The following is a 15,300-nucleotide window of genomic DNA, read 5'->3' on the forward strand; positions in this document are numbered from 1 at the left end:
CACCAAAACTTGCTAACAACCATGGGTTCAAAAAGCTTAGGATGAACTCATTAACAGCTGTACTGAGTTAAGTTGGAACCTATAATTGGGTTCTAATAATTTCATGTTTAATTAGTGATATTTAATCTTGACCAATAAATGTGTTTCAATAATTTCATGGTTGATGTATTGAATTTTGTAAATTATTGTTATGCTCTTTGGTTAATCAAATAAAATAACAAAGCAGATTCACTTTCAGAATCAAGGTAACGAAACAGGATTTCAGACAGATTCACTTTCAGAATCAGGGTAACCAAATGCTAATTCTGACAGATTCACTTTCAGAATCAGGGTAACCAAATGCTGATTTTGACAAATTCACTTGTCAGAATCAGGGTAACCAAACACGATTTTTTTAGGAATATGATTCTACAGAACCTAATTCCACAGACTCATGATTCCCTAGAAACATGATTCTGAACCCGATTCCACAGAATTGCGGAACCAAACGCCCCCTAATGTTTCGTCATCTCTGGGGAAGCTACAGGTACAGAATACAAAACCAACATTGTAAAGAAATTTTAGCAGTCCTTGGAAAAGCAAATTAAACTTATTTACTTATTTTATGTGTATGGTTAAAAAGTAATCATTGTTGAGAACAAATGAATCAATAAAAAAAATTACAAGGCAAGGCTAAACAATAGGTCACTTGGGATCTGAAGATTATGCGGCTTTTTTCATAAATCTGAGGTCATCAGTATGTTCAGAAGGGTTAAAATAGGTTAAGTTTCAACCACAAATGCCTTTAATACACCTCAAGTTGAAGCCTCACACTGGGGAAATAATTTCACGAACACAGTGAGATCTCGAGCAAAGTATCTTTTCTTGAGTTGGGGAGATGGGCCTCAAGATTTAGACCTTGAAACATGGAGCTAGCAGTCGAAGAATCCAGTAACTTGGCAAGAAATCTGCAATTGGGTAATTGGGTTTGTTTCTCTGAAGCAGGGAATCAACTTTCACGACAAAGAATTGAGCAGGAATGATGAACTGACCAGTTTAATGTAACAAATCAAGGGACTATACCTCTGGAGGCCAATATTGTGACCACAGCTAAATCACACTCGATTCACAGCTTGCAGAGTTTAAGCTCACCCGCATACTCCAAAACAACTGTCAAGACCCCAGAATTCTGCTACAAAATTTGACATAATAATCCAAGAGTTTCTAAAAGAGAAACCATCCTGCCCCTGCTCGGCTGCTCATCACCAGAAACACCTCCAGCACAATTGCTCGAATTTCTTTAAGAACATACAATATTACCACTATGGACAGTCTGAATAACTCTTCACTGACATCCAGATCAGAACCGGCATCTAGCCTGAATAAGATCGTCCAAAGAAGAGATAGGGAATTTAGAAATGGAACAAATATTGAGAAGCTCACTCTTCACTAACATCCAGATCTGAACCGTGCTTCTCCTTTCCAGTTCAAACTGCCTCAAGTTGCACTCCAGCTCTATGAAACAAGGGATCAACAAAAGGCCAGCAACTTTTGTCTAAGGATAGCTTTTACACTTGCAATGTGGATTCAACTTTCGCATAGAGGAACCAAACTGAATGACCTAATAAAATAAATCACCAACACCCTGCAAAAAACCTGTTTATTGAGTGGTTTTGTCTCACCATAACCCTCTTCACAAATAAAAAAGTTAAAAATGATAACATTCAATATGGGTGCAAAACTGTTTTAACTGATTTTAAAATAATCTTCTGTTCCAGAATGTCACCAAAACATGGGCCAGAGAAGTGCTTAGCAATGAGGATGGCCTCACAGAAGAAAGAGTAGATGATGTGTTGAACAAGTTTTTAAAGGAACTCAAGGGAAAGCAAGGCTGGTCTGCCTACATAATGTCTAAAGCAGCTATGAATGCCCACACAAGGATTCTGGCAAAGAATTTCCCAGATTTCGCATAAATAGTGTCTGTCTTGGTTGTGTCCAAACTGACATTAACCACCAGTGTTGTGGCATATTTACTATTGAACAAGGTGCAGAAGGTCCTTTGAAGATGTATTTTTTTCCTGATGATGGCCCTTTGGGCCTTTTCTTTTTTCAGATGGAAGTATCCACCTTTTAATCGAATATCTTCATAAGAGAGAAGCTGGAACTAACTCATTGGTTTCATATAAAACTCTATAATCTCTTCTATGTATTGGCATCCTTCTTCCCATTAGAAAATAAAGTAACCCATAATTGCAAATAGCAGATATATTTTGGAGTTCCATTTGCTATTGAAATTAGATTAGTGGTAGTTACTGCTTTGTGGTCCCTGCTCCCAGTAACAAAGGGGTGCAAAATGACCAATCCACCTCAATGATAGGCAAAAGTCCTGCCAGTGTTGATGCATCCATGCATACTCTCATTGAGCTAACCGGTTCAGCTGAAGGGCATGCTTCGTTTCATGGAATCCTCTATCTGTCATACTATCACAAATAACAAGAGAAGGAAACCATATATGAAGCCAAACGTAGTGCTAATATTAGACAAGTCTTTCTTTCTTGTCCTGCTTTTCTTTTCTTTTCATTTATGAATACAAAGTTAAAACATCACTGATGCAAGTGTAGAAAGAAAGAACACATCATGAAAAGAATGTCTCAAAAAATAATATTTTACTACCAAAAACAATAAATATTACTACCAACCACAATAAATACTCCCCTGAGTCCCCTCCCACAGGATTCACATCCTCTGTAATTCCTTTCCCTACAATTCCATTGTGCCACGTGGCATTGGGTAATCCAACGGTCACCCAATTCTAAACCCACCCATATATTCCTCTCCCGTCTCTTCCCCAAATTCAGAAAACCCTGAATCCTCTGTGATTTTTTCATCTCTCACTGTCTCCTTCGTGCAAAATTATGAAAAAGACCCTCTTCACTGTCTCTCTCACTATCGGCTGTCGCTCTCTCCTCCTCTTCACGAAATTTAGAAAAGCCCTGAATTGCAACGAATTTCTCATCCTCTGTAAGGCTCACGGCTCTCTCCACTCTCTTCACAAAATTTAGAGATATCTCTGGAATTGCAGCGATCAATCTCACGGAGTGAATTTAGAGAAACTCACTCTTAATTTATTTGCTCATTGCGGTAAAAGCCCTGCGATTTTCACATTGCGTTGTGGAAGATTTCTACCCTTTTCGATACTTGACTGGTATTTTTACTCAACTAAATTCTTGAATCTTTAATTTCATTGAGGATTTGTTATTTGATAATATGTCAATGAAAAGGAATTGTGAGGAGATAATGGGGTTCTTGGGTGGTCAACATTGAAGGGATGATGATGGTATAGAGGGAGACAAGGTTGCGTTGGTTGCAAACAGGGGGAAGAGGAGATGGCGGCGGGGGTTCTTGGTTTTGATAGAAATTAATGTCACCTGAAAGCAGGGGACCATAACTCTTGTGGCGGTCGTAGAAAAATGGGGGCTTCACTGGATCCATTGCTTTGATCTGGATTTCCTTTGCCCTTGCTTGCTGTGTCTCTTTGGATATTTCTCGTCTTTTGATGTTGACTTTATCTGATTATGGGTTGACAACTGATACAATCTTTGTTGTTTCTTGTGCTCCACAAATCAAACTTGGAAAAGGGTAGGAAGCCTAACCAGTCTTCAAAGCCATTAAGAATAGATTTTATGAGAAGAAACAATATATTAACCATGATATCCAACGGACAAGGGAAAACATTATCCATCTATTGTGATTTTAGCTTCTCAACCCCAGCAATTCACTTGGTATTGCAGCTTCTCGATCTCCTTTGGCATTGAAGCTTTTACCTGTGTGAGTGTAACTTACCAAAAGCTCTGAAATAAGCCATATTTTCAATGACTCCTGAGTGCCCATAAACTTCCATAGAACCAAAAAAAACATAGTTTTTCCAGTAATGATTGATGTCTTATATTAGAATGCTGCTTGTTACATAGAATTCCCACTTATGGTACAATTTGACTCAGTTCATCTTCATTCTTATATATTACACGAGTCACTTCTGTTATCTACTCCCCTTAATTCTCTAGTGAATTTAAATCAATGTTAGATAAGAGTGTGTCATATGTATGTGATTTTTACTTTTCTGTTTTTATGCTTTTATCTTTTTCTGTTTGGAAGGCCCCCAGCTGAGGATATATAAGATAGGGAAAGCTTGGTAGAAAACCAAATAGGAGTCAAAATTCAGGATCTAGGATGAACTGGTAAGGTTGGGAAAGCAAGAATTCAGTGTGAGGTCTAATTGAAAGGTAGAGTTAGGACAAAGCCAGGATTTAATGGTTAGATTTGAAGATTAGGTTACTGTAGTGTAGATTATATTTTGGAAGTTGCAACTAAATCAGGTTGTTTAATATCCAGTTAAGGAGGATTCTTGTAGAAGGACTAAAGGGTTAAATGATAATTTCAGGCAACCAACTGGGTGGATAAATATGAAATTTGGGTGGAGTCTCCCTCAGGGTTAGAAAAGACTCAATCAAAAAGTTTCAGGTCTTAACTATTAGATATGGCTGGGCAAAATTCTTGTCAAAAAACCTTTCATATGACCTTCTAGAAGTAAAGAAAAATAGTTGTAGGTTTTTCAGAGCATTAGCTTACCCGAGTAATTTGAAAACAAGTTTGGACCGTTTTTACTGGACTAGTTATGTTAGAGATTGTAAAATTTTCCTTGCCCCAAGGACTTAAATTAAATGTTGTTAGTAGTAGCAATACTTCTTGTATTAAATTAAATGTGATTCCAAGGAGAATGTTTTTTTCTCTAGGTTATTTTTTGGGGTATACTTAATAGTTCAAATTTTTTATTTCGATAATTTTCTTCTCATGGTTTTTGTTCAGGAGGGATATGGATAATCTAATGGATAAAGACATAGGTCTATATGATGAAAGTAAGCCTAAGATTGGAATACAGTTTTGATTAAAAAAATGAGGCATTTAATTTTTATAATGATTATGGAGGAATTTTGGGTTTTAGTGTCAGAAGGGAGTTTGTAAATAGAAGTAAAAAAGATAAATCAATTATAACTTCAAGGAGATTCATATGCAATAAACAAGGCAATCAGCAAAAGGACAAGCATGCTACTAGTATAACTAATCGTCGAAAGGCAGACAAGAACTGATCATCCAGCTCATATGGAAATACAAATTATGAAAAATGGGATATACCAATGCTATAATTTTGTTGAAGATCATAATCATGAGCTTCATATACCATTTACCACTCACATGATGCGGTTACAACGGAAAGTTTCAGACGTAGAGGCATATGAGATTGATTTGAGCACTAATTCTGGCATAGAAAATAAAGTCATATTACAAAGTATATGAGTAAACAAGCGAGGTCGGGTGCAAAGCTTAGGTTTCACAAAGAATAGATCATTACAATTATCTCCGTAGTAAACATCAACGTAACTTGTGTTATGGTGAAGCATGGGGTTTGTTACGATATTTTGCAATCCAAACAAAGCTCAATCCTTCTTTTACTTATAGTTTACAGTTGGATATGGAAGAACATATTACAAATTTATTTTGGGCTGACACAAGAATGGTAATAGATTATGCAATATTCGGTGATGTGGTTACGTTTGATACAACATTTGGTACAAACAATGAGAGGAGGGGCTTTTTTAGAATTTCGCGCAGAGGAGAGACAAGGAGAGACAAAAAAATCGCAAAGGATTCGTGGTTTTCTGAATTTGGGAAGGAGAGAGGTATATATGGGTGGGTTTAGAATTGGGTGACCGTTGGATTACCTAATGCCATGTAGCAAGAGGATGTGAATCCCCTCCGGAAAAATGGTTAAATCCAGAAAAAATACCAAAAGGTCTACTCTCGTTGTTTATACCAAATGTTGTATCAAACGTAACCACATCACCGAATATTGCATAATCTATTACCATTCTTGCGTCAGGCAAAAATAAATTTGTAAAATGTTCTTCCATATCCAACTGAAAACTATAAGTAAAAGAAGGATTGAGCCTTGTTTGGTTTGCAAAATATATTAACATACCCCCTGCTTCACCATCACACAAGTTACGTTGACGTTTACTACGGAGATAATTGTAATGATCTACTGTTGTAAAACCTAAACTTTGCACCCCACATGCTTGTTTACTCATATACTGTAACATGGCTTTATTTTCTATGCAAAATTAGTGCCCAAATCAATCTCATATGCCTATACTTCTGAAACTTTCCGTTATGACCGCATCATGTGTGTGGTAGATGGTATATGAAGCTCATGATTGTGATCTTCAACAAAACTATAGCATTAGTATATCCCATTTTTCATAATTTGTATTGCCATATGAGCAAGACAGTCAGTTCTCATCTCTGGTCGACGATTAGTTATACCAATAGCACGCTTGTCCTTTTGCCGATTGCCTTGTTTATTGCATATGAATCTCCTTAAAGTTATAATTGATTTATCTTTTTTACTTCTATTTAAAAACTCTTCTGACACTAAAACCCAAAATTCCTTCATAATCATTATAAAAATTAAATGCCTCATTTTCATAATCAAACTGCATTCCAATCTTAGGCTTACTTTCATCATATAGGCCTATGTCTTTATCCATTAGATTATCCATAACCCACCTGAACAATAAACATGAGAAGAAAATTATCGAAATAAAAATTTTGAACTATAAAGTATACCCCAAAAAAAATAACCAACAGAAAAAGACATTCTCCTTGGAATCACATTTAATTTAATACAAAAAGTATTACTACTACCAACTACATTTAATTTAAGTCCTTGGGGCAAGGAAAATTTTACAATCTCTAACATAACTAGTCCAGTAAAAAAGGTCCAAACTTGTTTTCAAATTACTCGTGTAAGTTGCCGCTTTGAAGAACCCGCAACTATTTTTCTTTACTTCTAGAAGGTCATATGAAAGGTTTTTTGACAAGAATTTTGCCCAAACATATCTAGCGCTTAAGACCCGAAACTTTTTGATCGAGTCTTTTCTAACCCCGAGGGAGACTCCACCCAAATTTCATATTTATCCACCCAAAGGGTTGCCTAAAATTATCACTTAACCCTTCGGTCTTGCTTCTACAAGAATCCTCCTTACCTGGATATTAAACAACCTGATTTAGTTGCAACTTCCAACAGTCATCGAAGGCGATTTCTCCCTTCCCAACCAACACAACCTTCTCTCCCTCTATACCATCATCACCCTTTGCGACTCCTTTTCTCAATTTCCCACCAGTCATCGAAGGCGACCCAAAAAGACATCATCCCTTCAATGTTAACCACCCAAGAACCCCATTACCTCCTTGCAATTCCTTTTCATCGACATATTATGAAATAACAAATCCTCAACGACATATTATCAAACAAGAATTACTTCTCGATTTTAAACCATTTTAAACCAAGTACCAATGTTCCAAACATATTATCAAACAGCAAATCCTCAATGAAATTAAAGCTCAAGAATTTAGTTGAGTAAAAAACCTGTCAAGTATCAAAAAGGGTAGAAATCTTCCACAACGCAATGTGAAAATCGCAGGGCTTTTACCGCAGTGAGCAAATAAATTGAGAGTGAGTTTCTATCGCCTATCGTGAGCATAGAAGACAGAGTGAGATTGATTGCTGCAATTCCAGAGATATCTCTGAATTTTATAAAGAGAGTGGAGAGAGTCGCGAGCCTTACAGAGGATGAGAAATTTGTTGCAATTCATGGCTTTTCTAAATTTCGTGAAGAGGAGGAGAGAGCGACAACCAATAGTGAGAGAGATAGTGAAGAGGGTCTTTTTCAGAATTTCGCACGGAGGAGACAATGAAAGACGAAAAAAATCGCAAAGGATTCAAGGTTTTCCGAATTTGGGGAAGAGAGAAGAGATAGTGAATTGGGTGACCGTTGGATTACCTAATGCCACGTGGCACAATCATAAAAGGGAATTACAGGGAATTGTAGGGAAAGGAATTACAGAGGATGTGAATCCCCTCCCACACCTTTTATGGATCTCTACTAATTCAGTGTTTGGTTGCAAATGATATATTTTTATTTTTTTGGATAGAAGGTTGCAAATGATATAATAGGAAAGCAAACTGAAACTATACAAACCTAAAAGGAAACATTTGTATTCATAATCCAGAATGATTGTCTAAACTACTTACATTTCTAAGTCATATTCCATTTTGATGCTTTCTAAGATATATTGTTTACTTTATTTAGCAACCCATGGGATTTGGATGCACCATAAAGTGAAACTCAATAACCAAATATGAAATAATTACAAAGTAAACAGGATAATTATGCAAGGCATATTTCCAAATGTTTCTTTTTAAGGTTAGAAATTTTTACGTCCCTTCCCTTCAAAATTTTAAGTGAATCCCCTTAATTTCCTAAGTTAATGAACAGATCCAAGAGGATTTTCAAATTCTAGACCAAGCTTTCATGGTTCACTGGAACTGACAAGGACCCAAGCTATAGTCAAACAGTCACCATCCACAATACCTAAGTGTCGGGAAAAATAGGTGAAGCCAAACTCAATCAAAAAACATGGATTCCAGTTCGACAATTTTTTGGTTCATGAAGCATGTGTTCGGACAGACCTGCAGAATATGTTCATGAGAATCGGAAAGATACTCCTACAATTACGAGAATTGGATTGTGAAAGAAGAAGCACCCATCAATTAAAATCCAGAAAATCATGATGTAACCAAAGAGAACACCATAGGGATAGTCACCAGATTCATAATAAGACGGACATAATACCAACCTCAAAGCAGAAAAGAACAAATAAAAGAGAACAGTCCATCAGTTCTTCTGTCTAGGTTCTTGTGTGACAGATAACATATTGATTTTCCTAGGCATCCTGAGAAGGCCAGACAAGATTGTAGATTCCCCTTGTTTAGTTTTTCTCTTTGATACACAATTCACATTTCTTTGAACCCTAAGAAGCTGTTTGGAGGCTGATTTTAAGTGGAATGATGTGGGCTCATCTTCGATTCATTAGACCTAAATCTGTTCTTGAAAACCCTGGATAAGACCAGATATGACCACAAATTCAAGTTCAATACTTCAATGTAATGTTCAATTTTCATATGTACTGCTGCAAAAATAATCACAGTGCACTACAAGAAAACACAAGTATGACAACAACTTCAAGTTCAATCGGTTGTTCAATTTACATATCTATGCGTGACATATATATGTAGATCAACTGATGTGTATTTCCTTTTTTAATTATTTTATTAAAAAAATGTGCCCATTTTGTACCCTAATTTTGTACATACCATAAAAGATTTTATGCCTTACCAGAGAACGTGCCCATCTATGTCTAACCATACAAGATTTTAGTATAGATTATGTGCCAAATTTGTTCAATTCGGCACAGAAGCATAAAAAGTGCATTCTGTGCCAAATTAAAAAATTTAGCACATAATCATTGTCATACAACCCCCTAACCTATTTCCTGGGAATTTGAGGCAGCGAGAAGCCAAAAGTAAGCCTCTCCCAAAGGAAATATGTCCTTGATTTACTAGTTGAAATTGACAAACTTAAATTTAAACCACCTGAAATCCCAATGGATGAAAAATTTAGATTGATGATGACAATGAGGAAGACTATGAAGAACCCCACAGATATCGAAAACTTATAGGGAAGTTGATTTATTTAATGGTCACATGATCGGACATTTCATATCCAGTTGGAGTTGTGGGTAGGCATATGCAAACATCAAATAAGAAGCATTGGGAGCCGCGTGCAGAATCTTGAATTATTTAAAGGGTACCCAAGGAAAAGGGTTGATTTATAAACCTGATGCTAGTTTGCAATACAGGCATATTCAGATGTTAACTAGGCAGGTTCGGTAGATGATAGGAAATCTACTGCAGATTCTTGTACTTTCTTTGGGGAAAATCTTATTACTTGGTGGAGCAAGAAACAAACCACTGTGGCTCTATCTAGTGCAGAAGCTAAATACAAAGCAATGGCCCATACAGTGTCAGAACTACAATGGATTAAAGGACTTATGCAAGAACCTGGGTTTCAAATTGAAGAGCCTAAGAAACTATTCTGTGACAACCAAGCAGCAACTTATATAGCAAGTAATCTCGTCTTTAGGAAGAATAGAAAGCACATGCAAGTGGATCTCCACTTTGTACGAGATGACGTATTAAAAGGCACCATTGGTACTCCTCTAGTTCGATCACATGATCAATTGGCAGACCTATTTACTAAAGTTGTATAAGGATTCTTTCAAGTCTGGATGTGTTAAACTTGGTCTTTGTAATGTATATGCTCAAACTTGAGGAGGCTGTTGAAGTAACTTGGGCAGCAAGTTACTTAGTGAGTAAGTCAAAGCTGGAGTGTGAAGATCTTGATTTATTTGTTATGTTTATTTTTAGTCGTAATCCTCATCAATATTTATTTTCCTAAATAATATAGGGTTGTACCTTACATTATAAATAAAGCATTATAGGAGAATGAGAGAACACACGATCTCTCTTCTTCATCCTTTCTTTCTCTCTCGTCTCTGGTAAAATTTCTTCAATGATATCGCATCAACATGGATGGAAGAGCTATTTAGGAGATGCCCTTAATTTTGTTCTATGAAGGTCAGAGTTTCTTGTCAACTTAAAATATGCTATGGGGTTTCTATCAAAGTCTGTTCCCAATCCCACCTTTTTGTCTTATTTGACCTAGACTGTTTTAGGATATTGAAATTGGTATTTAGGGCCTCTAGTTGACAATTGCTCGTCCAATAGAAATAAGGTTAGAGGTAATAGACTATATTATAAGTAGAAATTTGCAATCAATGACTAGATGCGCTTTGTACTTAGCTTTCTCATTGTCACTATGTGTCTACGTGTACAGTTTTATATGATTCAGTATTACAGATCTCTCAGCCCTCATTGTCACTTGTCTCACTGTTTTGGATCTCAGGGTCGGTTTTAAAGCCCCTCTTTTCATTTCATTCATCTAAGGCTTGCTTTGGCTGGATGTGTGTTGTAAGGAAAAGGTTAAAGGGAAACAAATGGCAACTTCTTTAATCTTCAGATAATTCGTTTAACTATTATGAGAACTTACTAATTTTTGTTCATTATAAAACAATTAAATAAATTGACCTAGACAATGGTTAAGTCGTTAAGAAGTATGACAAATGGGAAATTTTACTTCTTCTGTTACCTACCATTAAAAGTAATACCTATTTTGTGTTCTGCTACTAGAGTAATATTTTTTTGGCCTAATATATTCTCTATTACCTTTTGACAATTTGTATTTGACCAGATAGAGGTCAATGAGCTGAAGGAAAATCAAGTTCATAATTGGACACTGAAAACTGTAGGTTCAGTATCTTCTTTCTGCAATATTCTTCACATTGCCATACCCTAAAGTTTCAGATTTGTTCTTGGTTTTCCATTACAATTTACAAAGGTTTTTCAGTTATAAATTTCCGTCCAAGGTTTAAAGCCCATGTTTCAACAAGCACTTAACGCCTGATCAAAAACTTGCACCTACATTGGCTGCAACCCTGACATAATATTACTTCTCGAACTGAAAATGCTGCTGTGGGTGCTGCTGTGGCAGATTACACAGCATCCTCACCCTCAAATCGAAGCGCTATAGGGAGGAGCTATTTTCAGTGGAATTCTTAAAGAGATATTGTATGTTCACAGTTGCATAATTTTCCTCTCCTGTAGTAATCTTGCACTTTAGTTGCGGATAAATATCATCACAATGTTAGGGTCTAAATAGCTTTCACAATTCAAACACAAATCGATAAATGATTAATCGATATATAAAAACAGAACTGGAAGCAAAAACATAAATGAAGTACAGAGGTGAGATGAAGATACTTATCCTGGAAAGTTACATCAGAACCCTAACGTTGGAAACCCTATTTAAGAATTCCTCAATGGTGAACAGAGAACAGAAACAAAATAGAAACACAGCATACACGAATAACACGAAGAACAAAAGAAAAGAGAGTGAGGAAGAAGATTACCGATAGATTTTCTGAGAAAGCTCACCAAACCCTACTTGGTTTACGGTAAGGAACCCTAAGAATCACCGAAGATGAACAAACAGAGAAACGTGTACAGGGAATTAATTGGGAAGAAAGGCGAAAAAAATTTGCACCAGTTTTCGATTCGTGCCGTGGCATCCTTGCGCAGGGGCATGTTAATCTTCTTTGCATCGTTCCAAATTTATAGGATATCACCGAAGAGCCAATACAGAAGGCGTATGCAACTTTATCTTTTTCTTTTTTTTTTTTAGCAAATTGCACAGGCACTCCAAAATGGAGGACTTAAAACACTAACATCCCATTTTATGTTTAAAAAACACTAGGTCCAATTCCATTAGAATGGTTAGTTATATTATTACAAAGACTATTATACCCCTTGACTTATTCTCCAAGAAATCTTTCTCATTTACCCAAAAAAAAAAAAAAAAACTCAAAACAAAAAAAACCCTGCGAACAACCGTTCAACCGTTTTCTTCGTTGCACATCTTCTTTTGCTTATGTTTTTCTAAGGGAAGCTACGTCTGTTAACACCTCTGCAACAAATCAAAACCCCCGCAAAACACAATTGGTAATCTTTTCCATCATCGTCCTCCACGGCAGGACCACGTATGGATAAAGATGGAAGAAAAAACGCAAAGGATCTTGCGAGAAATACTTGGACAATCAGGCCTAGGCAACGTGAATTCTCCCACTAGCTGTTCAAACGTACCAGCCCAAGCATCTGTGTGAGTCAGGAAGTTGGAGGAGAGGTTGAACATCTTCTTTATGGTTGCAAGTATTGAAGAATGCTCAAACTCAGAGCTCGGAGTTGGACCTTTTGGGGCACTTATCACTACAGGAAATTATCATTCATAAGAAAAGAAAAGGATAAAATCAAACTGAAATTACTAGTGTGTTTCTTGATTCAAGGAGACACTATGATTGTTGGCACACGAACTCCCAAATCTATCAAACTTGAAACAGTCAGGAGCAGAGCCTGTGTTCCCATCACATATGGAGTAGTAACATGATCAAAGAACTCACCATGCTCATCATAATTAATTACCAAAAGGGTCTCATTCCATTAGGGCTCGATCTTAAAGCCTCATAAACCTCCTTCACGATCTTCTACCCAGCGGCAACATCATGTGAAGGGTGATCATCGTTTGCAAATAAGCCTTTGAGATTGAAGTACCTTGGCTCGATCACTGTCAAGCTAGGCAATTTCCCTTCTCTGGCATCCCTCTTGAACTTCAAATTGTATTGGTGGAACTTAGATATATATATTTTGATTTCTGTAAATTCCTGTAAAACAGAGTGGCAGGGATGCTCTAAAAGTAAATACCAAAATCAATCCCATTCTCATGGAGGGAATCGTAGATGGTTTTCTGTGGGTATCCATGCGCAAGCTATTTCTTAACATGGCTAATCGACCCATGAGAAGTTGCAGAGTAGACAAATAGCCAGGAATCGAAGAGAACCATCGGTCGAAGATGGCGAACTCATGAACCAGAGATTCATAGATGGGTAACGATTTAGGATGGAAGCCGTTCATCACTGCATCGGAGAGGTTAGAGGAGATGGTTAGAGCTTGTTCGACGAATCCAGACATGGAAGGAACGAGACTGGAGCCAAAGAGTGGCCTGGATCAGGGTCGACATATTCGGCGCCGTCAGTGAAGCAGATGGATTGGGAACCTGGGGTTTGATTTTTGATTTTATTTTTTTCTCCTCAGTTTAAGGGCATTTTTGGAATTAAAAGAAAATTAACGGTAGGTTAATAATTTCATTAACAGAATGGACTAGTGTGTTTATTGAATTGGGGTGTCTGTGTTTTTTAAACATAAAGTGGGGTGTCAGTGCTTTACAGCTTCCATTTTGGGGTGCCAGTACAATTTGCTCTTTTTTTTTTGGGTAAAAAGGCGTATGCAACCTTATCAAGCGGAAGAAAGCTTCGAAGCTGGATCATATGGACCGAGTCCGGATCAGCTCCCCGTCGGGGTAGCACAAAGTACTGCCCGACGGCTTTACCACCATAAAAACAAGGGGGCCTAGGGGTGGGGTGATGGGAGGGTTTTTTATTTTTTTATTTTTTACAGGTGGGTCCCACCAATTTTGTGGTGGAAAAGCTGCCGGGAAGCACTCTGTGCTCCCCATCAGGGGTGATGATCCGAATTCATATGGACCATGTGGGACTATCTTATCATTCTCATCGCCAGTAGTCCCTAGGCTTAGATTGCAAAACCACCTACTCGAGATTTGTGTTTCCATCAAATCCGGATCTTCTCCCCGTCAGTGGAGCACAGAGTGCTCCCCCATGCATTCCTGACCACAAAATGCAGTGGGTCCTACTGGTGAAAAAGTTTTTTTTTATTTTTATTTTTTCCAAAAAGTGTTTTTCACAGTGGGCCCCACCGCATTTTGTGGTCGTGAAGCGTGGGGGAGCACTCTGTGCTTCCCCGTCGGGTCGCGAATCCGGACTCTTTTCCGGGGGTGGGCTTTAAATTAATTAATGGGCTTATTCTTACATCGAGACCCGAGAGACAAAACAAAGGGGATTTTTATTTGCGGCCGCCGCCGCTGGTAGCAGCCGGTGGCCTAGATATTGCCACGTATGCAGACTTTGATCCAACGATGTGTATTAAAAATGCGGGGGTTTAAATGTAAATAAAATTTTCTTTTTTATACTAAAGGGTTTTATATTTTAACAATTTACAAATTGAAACCCCTGAATATCAAACGCTAATTGTTCATCGAAAACTCAAGTTCGGTTCTTCACCTCAGAAATCCTGTAAAATGAAGGTTTGTAAAATTAATAATCTTAGAAAAGATGAAGCTGCTGAAGAATCCAAGGAAAAAATAACAAAAAAAGAGAAGGAACCCTTCATCTCCTACAATCGTAAGTCTCATAACCCATTTTCAATTCCTTTTCTATTTTACTTGAAAGCTTTGTTTCCAAATCCCCTGTTTTGTTGCAGCCACTCAGTCAAGTCCCAGCTTTTGACGATGAAGACCTGAAGGTCTTCTGTAAGTAATCAAATCTGCCAGTTCAATCAATCAAACGATTCGGGCTGATTTTGATCTGGGTTCTTGCTTGATTTTGCAAAATCGACGGCAATAACATCTTATATTAGAATATCGTAACTGTGGCTGTGTGGATTGAAGTGGAAGGCCATTAACATGATCTGTTTGCTAGAAAATCCCTGATTTACCTTTGTTGGGAGATATTCGGCTGTATATTTGCTAATCGTGAAGACCCGATGATGCTTACACTTCGGGTTAGGGCTCGCTCCAGATTCTTTATTACATCGGCGGCGATATGTCGGAAGAATCA

The 15,300-nt window shown here is 37.3% G+C and overlaps 1 long non-coding RNA gene and 1 other non-coding gene across 2 annotated transcripts; both read right to left on the reverse strand.

Annotated features, from left to right (window-relative positions):
• Positions 1 to 528: 528 nt before the first annotated feature.
• Positions 529 to 12,212, reverse strand: LOC149022817 (uncharacterized). Its single transcript, XR_016172471.1, has 3 exons — positions 11,968 to 12,212; positions 8,737 to 8,996; positions 529 to 1,624 (listed from the first exon to the last, which is right to left on the reverse strand). It is a non-coding gene; the product is annotated as an uncharacterized LOC149022817 (long non-coding RNA).
• Positions 12,090 to 12,195, reverse strand: LOC149022818 (U6 spliceosomal RNA). Its single transcript, XR_016172679.1, has one exon. It is a non-coding gene; the product is annotated as a U6 spliceosomal RNA (small nuclear RNA).
• Positions 12,213 to 15,300: the final 3,088 nt, after the last annotated feature.

This window comes from Hakea prostrata, chromosome 3 (assembly GCF_041222555.1).
Source record: "Hakea prostrata isolate BN-2017 chromosome 3, UWA_Hpros_2, whole genome shotgun sequence".
Taxonomy (NCBI): Eukaryota; Viridiplantae; Streptophyta; class Magnoliopsida; order Proteales; family Proteaceae; genus Hakea; species Hakea prostrata.